The 10,827-nt window shown below is 36.3% G+C and overlaps 1 long non-coding RNA gene across 1 annotated transcript; it reads left to right on the top strand.

Moving 5' to 3' along the window:
• Positions 1–450: 450 nt before the first annotated feature.
• LOC125849824 (uncharacterized) lies at positions 451–3,572 on the top strand. The gene is made up of 3 exons (XR_007444712.1): positions 451–576; positions 1,337–1,378; positions 3,072–3,572. It is a non-coding gene; the product is annotated as an uncharacterized LOC125849824 (long non-coding RNA).
• Positions 3,573–10,827: the final 7,255 nt, after the last annotated feature.

Genomic DNA, 10,827 nt, shown 5'->3' on the forward strand with positions numbered 1-10,827 from the left:
CTACTCTGAAATCTAGCAGTTTCCTTTTGTTGAATCAGAACACAAGTACAGTTGGAAATTTGGCTCTAGGTGTGCATCTAGGTGCAATTGGTTCTACAGGAACAAGTGTCTTGTTTCAGTGTTCGTGGTCAGGAAAGATCCAGTAGTTCCCAGGTATGCGACTAAAGGTATTTGATTTTCAGTATCTCAAAACTTTGTTCAAAATTGGTACGATATGTAAATTCTCAACTATGATAATTCTTTTTACAAGTGTGTATTGTGTGTTCTGGTGCCAGCTAGTTTTAGTTGTTAATTCAAATGTTCGTGTTCTTTGATGATTCTGGTGTCTTTTATGGTGTTATGGACACCGGATAATAGTGTTGTAAAGTGCTCATCTACTACTTATCTTCTCATTGTTTTCCCTTGGTTATCATGCCAGATTGATATTTGTTTATTGATGAATGAATTTGTAGACCACATGGTGACTGTAACAGAGGATTAGTTTGGAAACTTCTAAGGCTTGTCCGGTATGCATCCTTGTGCACCACATGGTGATGGATATTGTTAGGCTCTCTTGCATCTCTAGTGATTTCTTAGGTATATGTGTATTTTTAGCACATAGTTGTTCCCTTCTTTTTGTGCTTGCAGTTGAGTTTTACCGAGCAGTGAATTATTCTTTTCATGGAAGAGGCTTTGTTTGGCCATTTGTGTTGAGATTAAATAGGTACTGGAGATACTCAATACTCATTTCAGTTTTTTCCCCCAATCAGAGTGGTCCCTCCTTTTTGTCAAAAATTGATGTTGTATGGAACTTGCCAGCTAAAATAGTTTCTCTTGCACTCACGTGTGTTGTATGGAACTTGCCAGCTAAAAATTGATGTGTATGTTGTTCGATGATCCACTTGATGAGATCCTGGTGGTTGATGGTTATATGGTCTTATTGACACCTGATAAATACTCGAAACTCAATCCTGGATCTTTTGACATCCCGTACAAGTGGGTCCTGTTAGACCATCTCTTTTGTTGTTCTCTCTGCCTTAACTTCTCTGCTTTCTTTTTCTTGCATCACCCAAGCTTGATTTTGTTTGTTGGATGGATGATAGTTGAAGGTTGATGCCCAATGTCCGTTTCTGTGCACGCTGCTTCCTTGCTATTTTTGTGCTTGGACTACAATCTGAATATAATCAGGCTTCAATAGAGGGGTTTTCCAATCTTGTTTCTTTGCCATTTTTGTGCTTGCATTGCAGCCTGAATATTTTCAGGCTTAGTGAGGGGTTTTTAAATTTTGTCTGTGGCTTTTTCTAGTGGATTTTGTCAGCTTTGCACATAACTCTTCCCTTCATTCCTTTGCTTGCAGCCATTGGGTCTTACAAAGCAGTGAATTCTTCTTTTCATGGAGGTACCTTATTTGCCCAAATGTGTTGAGGTCTTGTTAGTCAGTCTTTTACGAGTATAGATAATTTTCATTTTTTCTTCCCTATTGATTCTTTTGTCTTTGTCATAACTTCTGTTGTATAGTAGTTTCTCAATTAGGATATTATTTTCACCAATGTGTGTTTTATTCTGCCGCCATGATCTTCTTAGTTCAGATGCTTGTGTTCTTATGGTGATCCATTTTTTATTTCTTGGCTATCTCAGAATTATATAAATTTCACATTATCTACTTTCGAATCTTGGTTTTCGAATCTTTTGATATGGGGTGTAGGTTTCTAATTTTCAAATATTTGATTATCTCTGTAGACAGGCTAAGGTCAGAGGATGAATGTTAGGGTGGGTTTGTGGGAGCTATTGATCTTTTTTCTTGGCCAATTTATTGATTCATTATTGTTGTTTGTTTGATTAGGTATGGGTAATGATGATAGGGGAATGGTTATAGGTACCTTCCAGTGTATTTCGTGATTCTCCTTCTACACTTGTTGTTACCTTCTGTCAGTTACCTAATATTCGTATCCTTGCTTTCCTTCATGTGTAATTTATTTATTTATTTGTTCTCATTTTCTTGGGTACTATAGTGGGAGTTTATTATTGCAATCCTTTTGATTGATTCAGAATACGTGTACACAGCAGATTCGTGAGCAACAGTGTATTCAACGAATAACTACAATAATTTTTTCTACGGAACTTTCATATGAGTCTATTCTTCCTTTTAATCTACTATATAAAGGTTTTAAATTGACCCTTAATATTAAAGATAATTACATTCTTTAAAGGATTAAGGGTTCTACATTCCTGACTTTTAGCTTGTTAGGACTAGAAATTTAGCTCTCCAGGCATGCCTACTTGGATATTCTATTGTGGATTTATGTGTCACAACCATATAGTTGACCTATCAGTTTGGATTTGATATCTTGACTTCCATCTTGAATGCTAATTTTGATGCTAATCACGTGTCTCCTCACATCAACTGCTTTTTAGCTCCTTAGTTGGTTTGGTTATCAGTATATGTCATTCTTAGTTGTTAAGAATGCATGGATGGGGCATCTAGGTGCAAGTGGTTCTACATGAATAAGGGTCTTGCTTCGGTGTTTGTGGTTGGGAAAGATGCAGCAGTTCCCAAGCCTTTGACTATAGGTCTTGGATTTTTCAGTCTGTCAAACCTTTATTAAAACTAGTACGGTATGGAAGTTCTCAACTATGATAATTCTTTTCACAAGTGTGTATAGTGTGGTCTGCTCTGCCATTTTTAGTTTAGATGGTTATGTTTTTTGATGTTCCGAAGTCTTCTATGGTGTTATGGGCACCAGATAAAGTCAAAAGTCAATTCGGAATCTTTGACAGTGCTTCTCTGCTTTTTGTGTCCTAGCAACTTATCTTCTCTGCCATTTTTCCTTGGTTATCATGCCAACTTGATTTTGTATTGGTGAATGGATATGTAGACCACATGGTGATATTAATAGTGGATTAGTTTTGTTCAGAGGCTTGTATCTCATATGCATTCTTGTACACCTTGTTTTTTGGTCTTTTTGGGGCTTGGACTCCAATATATTGTGTATTATAGTGGTAGTTATAATTTCAATCCTTTTGATTGATTTCCAATGTTATTAGAAATTGGAAGCTGGTGACTATATATGCAATTTCATGTTTCCTTCCAGGTTTTGGGAAATTCTGAGGTCTTTGTTGTGAGAATTCATGCGTTGGTGAGCATTGTTCTGTCACCCTATTTACTACTATGAAGCACATCAATTTCCTTTTGTTGAATCAGAATACTGGAAATTGGCTCCCCAGACATGCCTACTTGGATCTTCTATTCTAGACCTATGTGTCACAATCATACAGTGGAGCTATCAGTTTGGATTTGATATCTTGACTTCCATCTTTAATGCTAATGCTAATCATGTCTCTCTTCGCATCAAATTCTTTTACCTTCTTATTTGCTTTGGTCATCAGTGGATGTCATTTTTAGCTGTCAAGAATACATGGATTGGCATTTAGGTGCAAGTGGTTCTACATGAATAAGTGTCTTGCTTCAGTGTTTGTGGTTGGGGAAGATGCATCAGTTCCTGGGTCGTTTACTATAGGTATATTGGATTTTCAGTCTTTCAAAGCTTTGTCAAAATGGGTACGATATGAAAGTTCTCAACTATGATAATTCTTTTCACAAGTGTGTTCTGCTACCAGTTTTAGTTCTTAGTTCAGATGCTCCTGTTCTTTGATGATCCAGATGTCTTTTATGGTGTTATGGGCATCAGACAGAGGCAAAAGTCAATTATGGATCTTAGATAGTGTTGTAAAGTGCTCCTTTGCTTTTTGTGTCTAGGTACTTATCTTCTCTGCCATTTTCCCTTGGCTATCATGCCAACTTTATTTTTTTTATTGGTGAAAAATGTGTAGACCACATGGTGACAGTTAAAGAAGATTAGTTTTGGAAACTTCTATGGTGTGTATCCGTTATGCATTCCTGTACACCTTGTTTCTTGGTCTTTTTGGTGATGGATATTGTTCTGCTTCGACCAAAGCTGTGGTTTTCAATCTTGTCTCTTGCATCTGTAGTGATTTCTTAAATATTATGGATTTCGTCAGCTTTGCACTTAACTGTTCCCTTCTTTTTGTGCTTGCAGTTGGGTCTTAATGAGCAGGGTTTTATGAGTACTGAGATTCTCATTTCAATTTTCTTCCCCAATCAGAGTGCTTCCTCTTTTTATTAAAAAATGTTGTTGTATGGAAGTTCCCAACTAAAATAGGTTTTCTTGCACTCGTTTGTGTTGTATTCTGCTGCCTTTTTTAGTTTTTATCTAGATACTTATGTTCTTTGATGATCCAATTAATGAGATTCATTGTGGTTGATGAGTGAGTATATGGTCTTATAAACACCTGGACTCAAAACTCAATCATGGATCTCTTGAAATCCCCGTGAAGTGGGTCTTTGTTACTCCCTTACTTTTGGTATTTTCTTAGCTTCCTGTTTCTTGTTGTATTGTCACCCGAGCTTGATTTTGTTTGTTGGATTAGATTTGAATTTTTTTTGAAGATTGATGATGTGATTAGGCTTTGACAGTTTGTGTTTGCTCATATGCACCCTGTATCTTTGCAAATTTGTTCGTTCTCACCAATCTGAATTTTGTCAGGCATTGATAGAGGGATTTTCCTATCTTGTTTCTTGGCCATTTTTATCCTTGCACTACAATCTCAATATTATCAAACTCCGAGAGAGGGGTTTCACAATCTTGTCTGTGGCATTTTGTAGTGGGTTTCATCAGCTTTGCACGTAGCCATTGGGTCTTACAAAGCAACAAATTCTTCTTTTCATGGGCTGACCTTATTTGTCCATATGTGATGAGGTTTCGTTAGTTCAGTCTTTTATGAGTAGAGATAATTTTCAATTCAGTTTTCTTCCCTAATGACTTGTTTGTCTTTGTCAAAACTTACTGGCTTATATAAGTTTCTCAATTAGGAAATTATTTTCACCAGACGGTGTGTTGTATTCTGAGGCGATGAGGTTCTAAGCCCTCACACTTATGTTCTTCGATGATCCAATTGATGAGGGATAATTTTCAATTCAGTTTCTTCCCTAGTGACTCCTTTGTTTTTGTCAAAACTACTGTTGTATGAAAGTTTCTCAATTAGGATATTATATTCACCCGTGTGTGTTGTACTATGCTGCCATGAATTTCTATGTTCGCATGCTTATGTTCTTCGATGATCCAATTGATGAGGTCTTTTATGACTATGGACACCTGATAAGTACTTTTGCCCCTTCTTGATCTTTTGATAGTTACATAAAGTACTTCTTTTACTTTTGTTCTTTTAGCTTCCGATCTTCTCTGCTTCCATTTTTTTCCATTACCAAACTAATTTTTTTTGGTTGTATAGATGTGTAGACCATGTGTTAACACTGTTATGGACGTTCAAATTTAGAAATTTCAAAGTTTGGTTAACCATCATGTGATCCTCTCTCACCTTTTGGTCTTTTTGGTGCTTGCACTGCAATTTGATGCTGTACGAGCTTTGGCAAAAGAGGGTTTTCAGCTTCGTCTATGGCATCTATAGTGATTACCATTGTGGTTTTGGGTTAGTCAAATTTGCACTTAACTGTTGCCTTCTTGCTGTTTTTCCAGCCATTGGTTATATGGCAGTGAATTATTCTTTACGTGGAGAGGCTGTGTTTGTCTGTTTGTTGTTGACGTTTCTTTAGTTAAGTCTTATATGAGTATCGAGATTCTCGGTTCAGTTTATTCCCCAATGACTTCTTTGTGTTTGTCAAAACTACTGTTGTATGGAAGTTTCTCAAATAGGATATTAATTTTCACCGCAATGTGTTGTATTCTGCTGCCATGAAGTTTTAAGTCCAGACACTTATGTTCTTCGATGATCCAATTGATGAGGTCTCCTATGTCTATGTTTCTTGAAAAGTACTCAACTATTTCTAGACCTTTTGATAGTGGTCACTTCTATTCTTGTAGTTACTTATTTATCTTCTCAGCTTCCATTTTTTTCGTTATCACACTAGTTTTTTTTTGGTTGGGTGGATGTGTAGTGGTGATACTGTTATGGATGTTCAGATTTGGAAAATTCGAAGCGTGGTTGACCAACATGAGATCCTTTGCCACCTTTTGGTCTTTTTGGTGCTTGCACTGCAATCTGGATAATATCCGAGCTTTGACAAAAGGAGGGGGGGTTAGTCTCATCTATGGATTGGCTAGTGATTACTTTGGTGGTTTGGGGTTCATTGGATTTGCACTTAACCTTAATTGTTCCCTTTTTTCTGTTCTTGCAGCCATCGGTTACAGGGTAGTGAATTATTCTTTTGATGGGGATGCCCTATTCGTTCGTTTGTTGTTGAGGTTTCTTTAGTCAAGTCTTTTATGAGTATTGTGATTTCCGATTCCGTTTTCTTCCCTAATGAATCCTTTGACTTTGCCAAAACTATTGTTGTAGGGAAGTTTCTCAACTAAGATATTTATTTTCACTTGTATATGTTATATTCTGCTGTCATGAAGTTTTTAGTCCAAACAGTTGCGTTCTTTGATGATCCAATTGATGAGGTCTCCTATGACTATGAACACTTGATAAGTACTCGTTCTAGATCTTTTTATAGTGGTGTAAAATACTTATTTCACTTTTATTCTTGTAGCTATTTATGTTTCTTCTCTGCTTCCATTTCTTTTTCATCATCACACATTTTTTTTTTGTGGTTGGATGTGTAGACCATGTGGTGACACTTTTATGGACGTTCAGATTTGAAAATTTCAAAGCTTGGTTAACCAACATGTGATCCTCTGCCACTGTTTTTGTTCTTTTTGGTGCTTGCATTGCAGTTAACATATTGTGCGGTTTTGACAAAAGGGTGTTTTCAGTCTCGTCTATGGCATCTCTAGTAATTACTTAGGTGGTTTGGGGTTTGTCAGATTTGGACTTAACTGCTCCTTTCTTTCTGTTATTGCAACCATTGATTACAGGGTAGTGAATTATTATTTTCATGAAGAGGCCATTTTTGTCCGTTTGTTGTTGAGGTTTCTTTAGGTCAGTCTTTTATAAGTATCGAGATTTTCGATTCAATTTTCTTCCCTAATGGCTCCTTTGTCTCTGTCAAAACTACTATTGCATGGACGTTTCTCAACAAGGATATTAATTTTCAGCGGTATGTGTTGTATTCTGCTGCCATGAGGTTTTTAGTTTGGACGCTTGTGTTCTTTGATGATCCAATTGTCTATGGCTATGAACACTTGATAAGTACTTCACCAATTTTATATCTTTTGATAGTGGTATAAAATACTTCTTCACTTTTATTCATGTAGCTACTTGCTTATCTTCTTTGCTTCCATTTCATTGTCGTTATTACACTAGTTATTTTTGGTTGGATGGATGTGTAAATCATGTGGTGATACTGTTATGGATGTTAAAATTTGGATATTTCAAAGCGTGGTTAACCAACATGTGATCCTCTGCCACCTTTTGATCTTTTTGGTGCTTGCACAACAACCTAGATATTGTCCGAGCTTTGACAAAAGGGAGTTTTTAGTCACATCTATGGCATCTCTAGTGATTACTTAAGTGGTTTAGGGTTTGTCGGATTTACATTTAACTGTTCCCTTCTTTCTGTTCTTGCAGCCAATGGTTATAGGGAAGTGAATTTTTGTTTTCACGGAGGGTCCGTGTTTGTCCATTTATGTTGAGGTTTTTTTGGTTAAGTCTTTTATGAGTATCGATATTATGGATTTAGTTTTCTTCCTTAATGGCTCCTTTGTTTTGTATGGAAGGTTTTCTCAACTAATATATTAATTTTCACTGGCATGTGTTATATTTTGCTGCCATGAGGTTTTTAGTCCAGATGGCTTATGTTCTTCGATGACCCAATTGATGAGGTCTCATTTGTCTATCGATTCTTGGTAAGTACTCTGCTAATTCTGGATCTTTTGATAGTTGTGTAAAATACTTCTTCCCTTCTATTCTTGCAGCTACTTATCTTCTCCACTTCCATTTCTTTTTCGTTATCACATTAGCTATTTTTGGTGGGATGGATGTGTAGACCATGTGGTGACATTGTTATGGACGTTCAGATTTAGAAATTTCAAATCTTGGTTAGCCAACATGTGATCCTCTGCCACCTTTTGGTCTTTTGGTGCTTGCACTGCAATTTGGATGTTGTTTGGGTTTTGACGAAAGGGGGTTTTAGTCTCGTCTATGGCATCTGTAGTGATTACTTAGGTGGTTAGTTTGTCAGATTTGCTCTCAATTGTTCCCTTCTTTCTATTCTTGCAGCCATTGATTACAGGGCAGTAGATTATTCTTTTGACAATGCGGTCATGTTTGTCCATTTGTGTTGAGGTTTTCTTAGTCAAGTCTTTTGTGAGTATCAAGATTTTTGATTCAGTTATCTTTCCTAATGGCTCTTTTGTCTTTGTCAAAACTATTGATGTGTGGAAGTTTCTTAAAGAGGACATTATTTTTCACTGGTGTGTGTTGTATTCTGCTGGCAAGAAGTTTTAGGTCCAGATGGCTTTGTTCTTCAATGATCCAATTAATGACGTCTCCTATGACTATGGACACTTGATAACTCATCCAATTCTACATCATCTGATAGTGGCGTGAAGTACTTCTTTACTTTTCTTCTAGGTACTTATCTTCTCTGCTTCCATATATTTTTCGTCATCACACAAGTTTTTTCTGGTTGAATGGACCATGTGGTGACATTGTTTTGGACGTTCAGATTTTGTAATTTCAAAGCTTGGTTTATCAACATGTGATTATGTGCCACCTTTTAGTCTTTTTGGTGCTTGCACTACAATTTGGATATTGTATGAGCTTTGACAAATGGGTGTTTTCAGTCTCGTCTATGGCATTTCTAGTGATCACTTAGGTGGTTTGGGGTTCATCAAATATGCACTTAACTGTTCCATTCTTTCTGTTCTTGCAACCACATTGATTACAGTGCAGTGAATTATTCTTTTCATAGAGCGGCTGTGTTTGTAGTTTGTGTTGAGGTTTCTTTAGTTTAATCTTTTATGAGTATCGAGATTTTCGATTCAATGTTCTTCTCTTATGGCTCCCGTTGTACTATAGAAAGTACTGTTGTATGGAAGTTTCTCGACTAAGATAATATTTTTCACCACTATGTGTTGTGTTCTGTTGCCGTGAAGTTTTTACTCTAGACATTTAGGGATGGCAATGGGGTGGGGCGGGACAGGTTTAAGGCTATGGGGGCAGGGCGGGAGGGATGCAGGGTGGGTTGAAGTGGAATTTTTAAAACTAATGCGGTGCGGGACGGGTTGCAGGAGTATATGTGATTTTATATGGGTTCAAACTTAATTTGAGCTTTTTACATGTTATAAGAGTGACAAAACATTGTTTATTAAGATACTTTCTTTAAAGCTACTAAAATATTCAATATAGTAAATCAAAATGGTTCAATAAAAAAAATACAATTTCGTACATGTTTCCCAATTGACCTCTAAAATAAACGTTTAAGTCATTATCTATAAACTAATACAACTTAATGAAAAAATGAATTTTATTTTTAGTACGGAAAAGGGTCAAAATTGCCCCTGAACTATGCGAAATAGACCATTTATACCCTTCGTTACATTTTGGGATAAAAAATGCCCCTGCCATTATCCTAATAGACCACAATTACTCTCAAGAGTTAACACCCCAAATTTTTAGTGACATGGCAAGCCACGTGGGACTAATCCTTCTACCTAAACGTTGCCAACTAGGATTCACTACAAATGAACCAGACCTTTAGCAGCGACAACAGTCGCCGCAAAATCCCAAAATATTGCCACTAAAGGTTATGAGCGATTTTTAGTGGCGACTAAGGCCGCAATAACCATTCGCTAGTAAATCCTATTTTTTCAACAAAATTATATGATAATTAATTTTTGGTTGCAACCTAATATTCTAAAATAAATAACTTGGATTATTAACATTAAAAACATCCAATATTATTATGAAAATCATCAAAATTACTTCTCAATTCAAATCTCCTACTACACAATGCATCATCGTACATTTTATACATTTACATATGATATAAAAATAAAACATATAGTGTCTTCACACTCCTCCTTAATCGATATCATTTTTGGTTTTTTAAAAACAATGAAGAAAAAACACGCAAATCAGAATTTATCGTTAAAAAACCTTTAGTGACTATTTTTTGGGATTTTGTGGCGACTGTTGTCGCCACTAAAGGTCTAGTTCTTTTGTAGTGAATCCTAGTTGACAACGCTTAGGTGGAAGGATTAGTCCCACGTGGCTTACCATGTCACTAAAACTTTGGGGTGTTAACTCTTGAGGGTATTTGTGGTCTCTTAGGATAACGACAGGGGCATTTTTTAACCCAAAATGTAACGAAGGGTATAAGTGGTCTATTTCGCATAATTCAGGGGCAATTTTGACCCTTTTCTGTTTTTAGTATCAAACTTAACTAGAAAAAGAAAATGTTAAAAAAATTATGTGGAATTTAAGAAGTTATGCAGGGCAGGGCGGATTAAAAATTTTGCGGGTTAAGCTTAACCCCCCTGGCTTGCTCACCGCCCCGCCCCATTTCCATCCCTACAGACATTATGCTCTTCGATGATCCAATTGATAAGGTCTTCTATGGCTAAGGACACTTGATAAGTACTAGGCCAATTCTGGATCTTTTCTTTTAACAATACCATAAAGGTTCCTCTATTTCTGGTCTTCTAGCTATATATATTCTATGCTTCCATCTTCTTTTGGTTATCACAAACTTGTTTTTTCTTGTTTGGTGACAACAATAGAGGTTAAGATTTGGAGATTTCAAAGTTTGATATCCAGTATGGAATCTCTTTATCCTGTTGTTCTTTTTGGTGCTCAGGGCTTCAACAAAATAGGGTTTTAAATCTTATCTATGTGGTATCTCTAGTGATTTGTTAGATGGTATGG

Source organism: Solanum stenotomum, chromosome 1 (genome assembly GCF_019186545.1).
Source record: "Solanum stenotomum isolate F172 chromosome 1, ASM1918654v1, whole genome shotgun sequence".
NCBI classification, from domain to species: Eukaryota; Viridiplantae; Streptophyta; class Magnoliopsida; order Solanales; family Solanaceae; genus Solanum; species Solanum stenotomum.